This window comes from Mustelus asterias, chromosome 8 (assembly GCF_964213995.1).
Source record: "Mustelus asterias chromosome 8, sMusAst1.hap1.1, whole genome shotgun sequence".
Lineage (NCBI taxonomy): Eukaryota > Metazoa > Chordata > Chondrichthyes > Carcharhiniformes > Triakidae > Mustelus > Mustelus asterias.
In genome coordinates, this window is record NC_135808.1 from 12801113 (window position 1) to 12811569 (window position 10457).

A 10457-nucleotide genomic window follows, 5' to 3' on the forward strand; every position below is an offset into this window, starting at 1 on the left:
GGTGCCTGTTTGTGAGTTCTGGTGATGAGGCATTCTGCCAAATGACATTGACAGTCCGCTCAGGGAACCATCCGACAGGATCTGCCGTCTCCTTTTCTCTCAGGGCCTCAAGGACATTACGTGCTGACCACTGCTTGATAGCCATGTGGTCAAAGGTGTGTTTCCGGAAGAATTTCTCCACGAAGGACAGGTGCTGCGGTACGGTCCAACTACTTGGAGCGTTCCGCGGCAATGTGGCCAAACCCATCCTCCGCAACACTTGGGACAGGTAGAACCTCAAAAAATAGTGGCACTTGCTGTTACTGTACCGAGGATCTACACACAGCTTGATGCAGCCGCACACAAAGGTGGCCATCAGGATGAGGGCGGCGTTGGGAACGTTTTTCCCTCCGTTCTCTGGAGATTTGTGCATCGCCTCTCTGCGGACACGATCCATCTTTGATCTCCAGATGAACTTGAAGATGGCCCGGGTCACTGCTGCTGCGCAGGACTTGGGGAAAGGCCACACCTGCGCCACGTACAACAACACGGACAGAACCTCGCATCGGATCACAAGGTTCTTCCCAGTAATGGAGAGGGAGCGTTGCTCCCACAATCCCAATTTTTGTCTGGCTTTGGCGATGCGCTCCTCCCAGTTTTTGGCGCATGCCCCTGCCGCTCCGAACCATATCCCCAGCACCTTGAGGTAGTCTACCCTAATGGTGAAGGGGACAAAGGATATGTCAGGCCAGTTCCCAAAGAACATGGCCTCACTCTTACCCTTGTTGACTTTGGCCCCCGAGGCCAGCTCGAACTGCTCACAGACTCGAAGAAGCCTGCGAACAGACGAGGGGTCCGAGCAGAAAACAGCCACGTCATCCATGTAGAGGGAGGCTTTGACTTGCGTCCCTCCGCTGCCTGGGATTGTAACCCCTTTGATGCCTGGGTCGTTTCTGAGGGCCTCGGCAAAGGGTTCAATGCAACACACAAAAATGACGGAGGAGAGAGGGCAGCCCTGCCTGACTCCAGACTTGATTTGAAACATATCTGATTCCCACCCATTGATTGAAACTGCGCTACTGATGTCTGTGTAGAGCAGTTGGATCCAATTGCAGATTCCCTCCCCAAAGCCCATTTTGGAGAGCACATCCATCATGTAGCTGTGCGATATTCTGTCAAACGCCTTCTCCTGGTCTAGACTGATGAGGCAGGTGTCCACCTGCCTGTCCTGCACGTAGGCGATCGTATCCCTGAGTAGCGCGAGGCTATCAGAGATCTTCCTGTCGGGTACAGCACAGGTTTGATCAGGGTGGATCACTGACCCCAGAGCAGACTTGACCCGGTTGGCGATGACCTTGGCCAGAATCTTGTAATCCACATTCAATAGTGAAATAGGTCTCCAATTTCTAATTTCTTCCCTTTCCCCCTTCTGCTTGTAGATGAGGGTAATGATGCCTTTCCTCATGGATTCTGACATGCTGCCTTCCAGAAGCATACTCTCGTATACTTCCAGGAGGTCTGGGCCCGTCAAGTCCCACAACGCCGAGTAAAACTCAGCCGGTAAGCTGTCGCTACCGGGAGTTTTACCCTTCTGAAGGGACTCGACGGCCTTTGTCAGCTCATCCAGAGCTACCAGTCTGTCCAGGCTCTCCCGCTCGCCGTCGTCCAAGACTTGCGTGATAGACGACAGGAAAGACTAGGAGGCCGTGCTGTCTGTTGGCTTCAGGTCATACAGTCCGGCATAGAAGGATTTGCAAATCCTCAGAATGTCAGACTGCGATGACCTTACAGAGCCATCTACTTCCTTCAGGCTTGTGATCACAGAGGTTTCTCTGCGCACCTTCTGGAAGAAGAAGCGCGAGCACGTTTCGTCCTGCTCCACGGTGCGGACCCTGGACCGGAAGATAACCTTGGAGGCCTCCGAGGCAAAGAGCGAGGCTTGCTGGCTCTTCACCTCCCGGAGGTCCTCCTTGACATCAACCCCCATCGACTGCAGTTGGAGTAGCTCCTGCATGCTTTTCTGGAGTCGAGACATTTCCCCCCGTCTCTCCCTGGCCTTCTGAACCCCTTTTCGGATGAAGAACCTCTTGATGTTGCCCTTGATGGTTTCCCACCAGAGCGATGGAGACTCAAAGAAGGGTTTCACGGTTCTCCAACCGTGGTAAACCCTCTTGAGTTCTTCGAGGTTCTCTGGGGTCAACAGTTCGACATTAAGCTTCCAGGACCCCCTGCCCACTTTCTGGTTTTCCTCCAGCTGACAGTCTGCCAGCAGGAGGCAGTGGTCAGAGAAGAACACCGGCTTGACGTCGGTGGACCTGACCGTGAGCGCGCGGGATGCAAACATGAAGTCGATCCTGGAGCGGACAGACCCGTCTGGCCGTGACCACGTGTATCTCCGCTGCCCTCCGTCTGCTTGGTCGCTGAAGACGTCGAGCAGCTTGGCATCTTTGACTGTTTCCAGCAGGGCTCTGGACGTAGCGTCCAGTTTACTTTCGGCCCTGTTGGATCGGCCGGCCTTGTCAATGATACAGTTAAAGTCCCCACCCAGTATGATTGGCCTGGAGGTGGTGAGTAGCAGTGGCAGCTGTTCAAAAAGTGCCAGCCGCTCGGTCTTGACGGCAGGGGCATACACATTAATCAGCCTGAGAGGGCAGTTTTTGTACATGACGTCTGCTACGAGGAGGCGTCCTCCCACCACCTCCTTAACTTCGGAGACGGTGAAGTTGCCCCCCCGTAGCAGAATGCCTAGGCCGGATGAACGGCAGTCGTTCCCACCTGACCAGATGGACGGTCCGTGGGACCACACACTCGACCAGCGCCTGTAGTTGCTGAGGTGTGGTATTCCACACTCCTGCAGGAACAGCAGGTCGGCCTTGATCTTGGCCAGGTAGGACAAGCTGGCCGCACATCTCAGACTATCTTTAACACTGCGAACATTTAAGGATGCAAACTTTAAAGACATTTTAGTGTTTAAAAGGTTTGTCAGTTCTTACGTGTCCTTCAGTCAGCCTCCTCCAGGTGCTGCATTCCTGTGGCGCTGATGAAATTCTGCAGGGCTGCAGGGCTGAGGTAGCAGTCCGACCCTGCCTCAGGTCCCCGACCACGACTGGGTGACATGGTCGGTGTCGTGTAGCCCTCGGTTGGTGCCGGGCTTGCGGGCCGATCTCCGCCTTGGGCGTCGTCGGTGTCCTCGTTCCTGTTGTCCGGGGTTTGGGGGGCCTCGGCTGCACTGCTGTATCCGTCGGCTGGATGGTCCCCGGCTGCTTTGTGGTCGTTGGTCCTAGTCCGTTGTGGTTCCCGTGCCGCTTTTCTATGGAGCCGTTTGATGCTTCGTCGGCTGCCCGCTTTCTTTTCCTCGTCTGAGGAGACGTCGCCACTGGAGACCCTAGCTGCGCAGGATTTCCTTTTCTGGGTGCTTTTCTTTTTCTTTACCACCTGCCAGGGGCCCTCGGGATCTCCGTTCTCCTGCTCCATGTCCTCTGCGCCCTCTACTGGTGGTGGTGTGGATGTGTCATCATCCTGCTGCACTGGGGGGTCCACCTTTGCTTCAGAAGCTTTCTCCGTGCCAGCTTCTTTTGTGGTGGGCTTCTTGTTCCCTGAGGCAGCAGGAGCACTCGCCTTCCTCGCTCCGCCTCCGGTGATCTGGGCGTAAGTGACCTTCCGCTTGGGGCAGACTCTGTAAACATGGCCAGTCTCCCCACACAGGTTGCAACATTTGCTGTCTTTGCACTCGTCGGTCGAGTGCCCCTCCTTCAGGCAGTTTCTGCATACGGTGACGCTGCAGCTTGCGGCAAAATGGCCGGTTTTGCCACAGTTGCGGCACAGTCGTGGCTGGCCCGTGTAGTACAGGAAGCCTCGATTCCCTCCGATGGCAAAATTGGAGGGCGGGTGCAGAAGGCCTCCCTTGGGGTCAGTCTTCAGGGTGACTCTCACCTGCCTTTTACACGTCCATGTTCCGTACTGGTCCATGACGTCCACGCTCTCTCCCTTCACCTCCACGTACCTGGAGAGGAACGTCAGCACATCAGCCGCAGGGACGTAGTGGTTATACGTTTGGAATGTGATAACCCGGTTCCGCTGGGACGGCATGGTGAACAGGGGCTCCGCCGTCAGGATAGAGAGGGGCCCCTCTTTGCCTTTCTCCTTCACCGCTGTCAGGAGCTTGACGCATCCTGACAGACTTCTGAAGCTGACATCCACGTGCGGCGGCTTGCTGTACTCAGCCGCACCGTAGATGTCTGCTGCTTGGAATCCGCAGCACTCGAACAATACCTTCTTCACGAGGTAATCACGGCCCACAGGCGAGCCTCCTCCCGAAGGCTTCACCCGGATGGTGTTGGGCTGCCTTTGGCCTGTAGCTTTCAGAGCAGCTGCAGCCATAGCTCGAAAACACTGAGTCTTACTGTACCGGCGTTAGGTCCAAGCCAGAGGCTTGAAACCAGCATAAAGATCCACCAGTAGCAGCAGAGCTCAAGTGTTGCAGACGGTCGTCTGCCGGTCGTCTGACGCCTGCTTCTTCAATCCATAATCCCCATCGAAACTCGATAGCTCCTTGCGAAATCCGAGCCCTTGGCTTTATTAAACTGATAAGAACAGATACTACACTTGATCTTAGCCAAAAGGCCGTTGAAAGACTCAGTATAGTCTTTCTTTTATTTGTTCATGGGATGTAGGCATTGCTGGCTGAGCCCATGCCATCCCTGAGGGCAGTTAAGAGTGGACCACATCACTGTGGGTCTGGAATCACCTATAGGCCAGATCAGGTAAGGACAACAGATTTCCTTCTCTAAAGAACATTCATGAACCAGATAGGGTTTTAATGACAATCAATACAGGTTTATGGTCATCATGAGACTTTTAATTCCAGATTTTTAAAAGTGAATTCAAATTTCACCATCTGCCGTGGTGGTATTCGAATCTGGGTCCCCAGAACCTCACCCTAGGTCTCCGGATTACTAGTCCAGTGACAATACCACTACATCACTGCCTCCTCTAAGACAACTACTTAATATTTATTTCTCTTTGGAGAAAATTTTATAGTCCTGTCATGGTGGGAAGGGGCAGTTCAAAGTCCACTGATTTCTGAAGGGACTGGAAAATCCTGCTGTTGGGAGGGGCTGTAAAATTCACCCTTTTGATTCTTACAACACATTATAGATTGGAAAAATAACAAGAACTCTCGTTAAAGGCATCTTGTTTATGTCAGAACCACTAAAGATCCTTAAATTCCCATCTTTTGCTGCTTGTGCCATCTCCAAGAAATTTGAGGCCTAAATCTTCCTGTCCCACCTGCCACAGGAATTGTCACAGGCAGGAAGGATAATTTGACAGACTGGCGAAAGGTCCATTGACCTCAAAATTTCCAGTCCCTGGGCGGGTGGGACCAAAAAAGGCCGCCCAAAGAGTCTGTGGTCTAAAATGAAATCTTAGCAGCAGAATGTATGTAATCCTCATAAAACCATCCCGACTTAAACCTAAACTGCCATTCCTTCATTGTCGATGGGTCAAAATCTTGGAATTACCTTCCTAACAGCACTGTTGATATTCATGCAACATGTGGACTGCAGCAGTTCAAGAAGGCCCCACACCACCACCTTTGTAAGGGATATTAAGGATGGGCCGTAAATGTTGGCCTAGCCAACGACGCCCACATCCCATTAATGGATATTAATTAAAAATGAAGCAACACCATGAGAGATCTATTTTAATGAATACATTTTGACTTTTAGTGACAGCGACAGAAGGCAAAATTTTCCAGGCAGAATTTTCCGGCCATTCACGCTGGCGGCATTTTCTGGTCCCACTGCAGCGAACAGAAATTTGGTCAAGCACTAAATTCTCATCCTCGCTTGCAGCGGCAGTGGGCATGAATGGCTGAAAATCTCTGGCCATAATTTCTGAACTACAGCTGCCAATATAACCAAATTAATAGCTTACAAAGTACAATTGCAGCAAAACACCCCTATCCCTCTACTCAAGTCCTCTCGCTATGAAGAGCAACATACCATTTCCCTTCTTTACTGCCTGCTGTACCTGCACGCTTACTTTCAGCGACTGATGCACGAGGACTCCAAGGTCTCGCTGAGTGTCCGCCTCTCTCAATTTACACCCATTCAAATAATGATCTGCCTTCCTATTATCGCTACCAAAGTGGATACCCTCACACTTATCCACATTATACTGTATCTGCCATGGAGACTTCTGGTAAGTGGCACGCTTTCAAAAGTGTGTTAACCAGGATTCAGGGTAAACACATTCCTCTGAGAGTGAAGGGCAAGGCTGGCAGAAGTCGGGAACCCTAGATGACTCGGGGTATTGAGGCCCTGGTCAAGAAGAAGAAAGAGGCACATGACATGCATTGGCAGCTGGGATCAAGTGAATCCCTTGAAGAGTATAGGGGGTGTAGGAATAGAGTTAAGAGAAAAATCAGGAGGGCAAAAAGGGGACACGAGATTGTTTTGACAGATAAGGTAAAGGAGAATCCAAAGAGCTTCTACAAATACATAAAGGGCAAAAGAGTGACAAGGGAGAGAGTAGGGCCTCTTAAGGATCAACAAGGTCGTCTATGTGCGGATCCACAAGATATGGGTGAGATCATAAATGAATATTTCTCATCAGTATTTACTGTTGAGAAAAGCATGGATGTTAGGGAACTTGGGAAAATAAATAGTGATGTCTTGAGGAGTGTACATATTACAGAGGAGGTGCTGGAAGTCTTAAAGCGCATCAAGGTAGATAAATCCCCAGGACCTGATGAAGTATATCCCAGGACATTGTGGGAGGCGAGGGAGGAAATTGCGGGTCCCCTAGCCAAGATATTTGAATCACCGATAGTCACGGGTGAGGTATCTGATGATTGGAGAGTGGCAAATGTTGTGGCTTTGTTTAAAAAGGGCTGCAGGGAAAAGCCTGGGAACCACAGGCCAGTGAGCCTCACATCTGTGGTGGGTAAGTTGTTGGAAGGTATTTTGAGAGACAGGATCTACAGGCATTTAGAGACGCAAGGACTGATTAGGGACAATCAGCATGGCTTTGTGAGTGGAAAATCATATCTCACAAACTTAATTAAGTTTTTTGAAGGGGTAACCAAGAAGGTAGATGAGGGCAATGCAGTTGATGTTGTCTACATGGACTTTAGCAAGGCCTTTGACAAGGTACCGCATGGTAGGTTGTTGCATGAGGTTAAATCTCACGAGGTCCAGGGTGAGGTATCTAAATGGATACAAAATTGGCTTCGGTGGGGTGGTTGTAGAGGGTTGTTTTTCAAACTGGAGGCCTGTGACCAGCGGTGTGCCTCAGGGATCAGTGCTGGGCCCACTGTTATTTGTCATTTATATTAATGATTTGGATGAGAATATAGGGGGCATGGTTAGTAAGTTTGCAGATGACACCAAGATTGGTGGCATAATGGACAGTGAAGAAGGTTATCTCTGATTGCAACGGGATCTTGATCAATTGGGCCAGTGGGCTGACGAATGGCAGATGGAGTTTAATTTAGACAAATGCGAGGTGATGCATTTTGGTAGATTGAACCAGGGCAGGACTTACTCTGTTAATGGTAGGGCGCTGGGGTGAGTTACAGAACAAAGAGATCGAGGGGTACATGTTCATAGCTTCTTGAAAGTGGAGTCACAGATGGACAGAGTGGTGAAGAAGGCATTCGGCATGCTTGGTTTCATCGGTCAGAACATTGAACACAGGAGTTGGGATGTCTTATTGAAGTTGTACAAGACATTGGTAAGGCCACACTTGGAATACTGTGTACAGTTCTGGTCACCCTATTATAGAAAGGATATTATTAAACTAGAAAGAGTGCAGAAAAGATTTTCTAGGATGCTACCGGGACTTGATGGATTGAGTTATAAGGAGAGACTGGATAGACTGGGACTTTTTTCTCTGGAGCGTAGAAGGCTGAGGGGTGAACTTATAGAGGTCTATAAAATAATGAGGGGCAGAGATCAGCAAGATAGTCAATATCTTTTCCCAAAGGTAGGGGAGTCTAAAACTAGAGGGCATAGGTTTAAGGTGAGAGGGGAGAGATACAAAAGTGTCCAGAGGGGCAATTTTTTCACACAGAGGGTGGTGAGTGTTTGGAACAAGCTGCCAGAGGTACTAGTAGAGGCGGGTACAATTTTGTCTTTTAAAAACCATTTAGACCGTTACATGGGTATGATGGGTATAGAGGGAATTGGCCAAACGCGGGCTATTGGGATTAGCTTAGGGGTTTAAAAGAAAAGGGTGGCATGGACAGATTGGGCCGAAAGGGCCTGTTTCCATGCTATAAACCTCTATGACTCTATAATCATTCAGAGTTGCAGCCAGACACGACAGCTTCACTCGCTGGGAACACCGGATATAAATTCAAGCACATGCTGCTACCATTTTCTGATCATTCATTTGGAATCATGAGCAACTGGTATTTGAATTTGCCCGTGGTGCTTTGTGGGTCAAGCTCCGATAGCCTGCACTGAAAAGGAAAATCTGCATCTTGGTTGCAGGGCATTCCACTGTCAGCTTCCTTAACAGAAGGAGGGTTGGCGAGGGAGATTAAAAGAAACACTGCTTTTCACACTGGAGATCTTGGAGTGAATAATATATTAACTTCACACAACAAATACTGGAACACTTACAAGCCAGACATTAAGTTTATTTATTAGTGTCACAAGTAGGCTTATATTAACACTGCAATAAACTTACTGTGAAACTCCCCTCGTGGCCACACTCCAGACCCTGTCTGCTCAGGGACACTGAGGGAGAATTTAGCATGGCCAGTGCACTTAACCAGCACATCTTTCAGATTGTGGGAGGAAACCAGAACACCCAGAGTAAGCCCATGCAGACATGAGGAGAATGTGCAGACTCCGCACAGACAGTGTCTCAAACTGGAAATCAAACCCGGATCCCTGGCGTTGTGAGGCAGCAGTGCTAACCATTGTGCTGAGCTAATTGCAATATTATGATGAACAATCCACATTATTGCAGGAATGTGCGGATATTATTAGGATGGCACAATGGTTAGCACTGCTGCCTCACAGCACTCTGGATTTGAACACACGACCAGTCTTGTCTGTGTGGAGTTTGCACGTTCGTCCCGTGTCTGCGTGGGTTTCCTCCAGGCGCTCCGGTTTCCTCCCACACTTCAAAGATCTGCGGGTTAGGTTGATTGGCCATGCTAAATTGACTCTTATTGTCAGGGGGATTAGCAGGGTAAATACGTGGTTCTACAAGGATAGGGCCTGTCTGGGATTGTTGTCAGTGCAGGCTCGATGGACCAATTGGCCACCTTCTGCACTGTAGGGATTCTAAGAGTTTTTAATCTGACAACGCAGAATTGTTACATTTGATGGGATTGCATTTCCTTGAACCATGGATTGTATTTTAGCCATCCAGAGCTTTGCTGTGGTGCCTACAGCAGAGTCAGGATTCTGTGCCATACAGCAGCTTGGTAAGGATAATGGTCTGGTAGACTTTGATTTTAACCTTCAGCTAAACAGCGGGACTGGAAAATTTGACAGACCATTTTAAGGTCTGTTGATGAGGGGGAGTAGGAAATTCCGGTCTCGGTGTGGGTGCAACTGGAAAATCCTGCCTATGCTGGCTGTCAAAGTCAGAATGCTGGATCAAAGGCAGAATTAATTAGCTCTTGGCATATTTAAGTGAAGAGGTTTATCTCCATGGGCTTTCCTGCCAGCCTCCAAACACACCCTGTTAAAAGTCATCAGTGAAAGGGCTTAAAAGTACTCGCCAATTTTTTTTTTTGCGTATCCTCCCATTCCATCCCAATATATCTTGACTCCATCATACAAAGGGTGTACGACACTGCACCTGTCCATACTTTGAAGAAAACTGGGAGATTTTTCATTTGGTGCTGATGGAAAAGGTTGGAGTGTACTTCAGGAAAGTCCCAATCATAGTCCCAGCCTGTGTTTTCCATCATATTCCTTTATTTGGTCACGGAAAGTTACATTAGTCCGACATTACACACCTTTAACAAGGCATGTCCACGGAATATTTATCATAACTAATAAAATGAATTGACAGACTGGGTTGACACACCATTAATAAAAGAGAATGAACAGTTCTTCCTGCTAACGGGGTTCTCCACAATGCAAGTGTAGATTCCGCAATCTGATTTGTTGGCTTCTGATATAATCAACACGCTGTTGTTTTGCACCAACCAATAGCGTTCGGTATTTCTGATCATTTTGTCACCTTTCTGCCACAGAATGGAACTTGCTTTTCCCTCAGATATTTGACAGGTCAGTTTGATGGTGGTATTGAGATGGATAATACTGATCGAAGGCTCTGGCAGTGGCTTTATGGGAGGGAAGAAATGGACAGAAAACAGCAAAAGGACAAGACTGCTTCACATGCTGTTAGTGTAGTTAGCTAAGCAAGAGCTCTATCCTTGACCTGATAATATTCTACAACTCCAAACTGAACTACTGACCCCATAATTATATTACAAAGACTGTCAG

At 49.0% G+C, this 10457-nt stretch overlaps 1 non-coding gene across 1 annotated transcript; it reads right to left on the bottom strand.

Annotated features, from left to right (window-relative positions):
• Positions 1-4424: 4424 nt before the first annotated feature.
• On the bottom strand, positions 4425-4615 carry LOC144498043 (U2 spliceosomal RNA). The gene has a single exon (XR_013498618.1). It is a non-coding gene; the product is annotated as a U2 spliceosomal RNA (small nuclear RNA).
• Between the last annotated feature and the right edge of the window lie 5842 nt (positions 4616-10457).